This window comes from Camelina sativa, chromosome 12 (genome assembly GCF_000633955.1).
Source record: "Camelina sativa cultivar DH55 chromosome 12, Cs, whole genome shotgun sequence".
Taxonomy (NCBI): domain Eukaryota; kingdom Viridiplantae; phylum Streptophyta; class Magnoliopsida; order Brassicales; family Brassicaceae; genus Camelina; species Camelina sativa.
Window position 1 is genome coordinate 12,601,959 of NC_025696.1, and position 853 is coordinate 12,602,811.

The 853-nt window shown below is 26.3% G+C and overlaps 1 protein-coding gene across 1 annotated transcript in view; it reads right to left on the bottom strand.

Annotated features, from left to right (window-relative positions):
* The window catches only part of LOC104733445 (eukaryotic translation initiation factor 3 subunit D-like), a 6,874-nt gene that overhangs the window by 2,705 nt on the left and 3,316 nt on the right, over window positions 1–853 (bottom strand). The window lies entirely within an intron of this gene.

Below are 853 nucleotides of genomic sequence, written 5' to 3' on the forward strand. Positions count from 1 at the left end.
TTTTTTTTTTGTTATAATTTACAAAAAAAAAAATTGTTCTAGCACATATCTATATAAGAGATATTGGGTCATGTTTTTCATTTATCCACACAAAGTTTTTGAGTAAAACATTAATAAAATCATTTTGTGTTTTTAGGGTGTAGATTGGCAGCGGGTTAGTGACGTCAAAGTTATTATTCAGTAAGCTTGCTTGATGAAAACTTTGCAGATTAGGTATATTTGGTTGTAGCATAATTCATTTATAGATTTCTTCATGGAGTGGATTTGTTTTAGGCTTCTAAAACTAAGTTTCATTATCTAGAGAGGTAATATATTGTCCTGTCACACTATGCAAAACATATCTATACTTTACGGGTTAAATTATTTGATATTTATACATATATTCAAATTTTATGATTTTGCACTGAGCTTGATGAGTTTTAGTAACAAAGTTAGTTTGCTACACTCCATTCTACCTCCCGCTCATATAATTCTCATGCACTTTAATTTTTTTTTTTACGTTGACTCAATATCGCTAAAATTAGTAAATCGGATCATGAGTAAATAAGAGTTTTCTTGATTCCACCAATTATAAAAAATTTAAGCAATTATATCCAAAACCTAATAATGATTTGTCGTTAGGTTTATTGTACAGACTATAGTCAAAATGGGAGTAAGAAACTAAGTAAATTAAATATATATATTAGAAAATATGTAGAACAAATCAAATAAAGATACTACTATTATTTTGTAACTAATAAATCAAAATTTAGGTAAATATTTTCCCGTGCTGTACTCTGCAGGTTACTATCTGGCATACTAAAAAATATTATGTTTTTTTCTTTTGACTTTTATTATATATATATATATATAT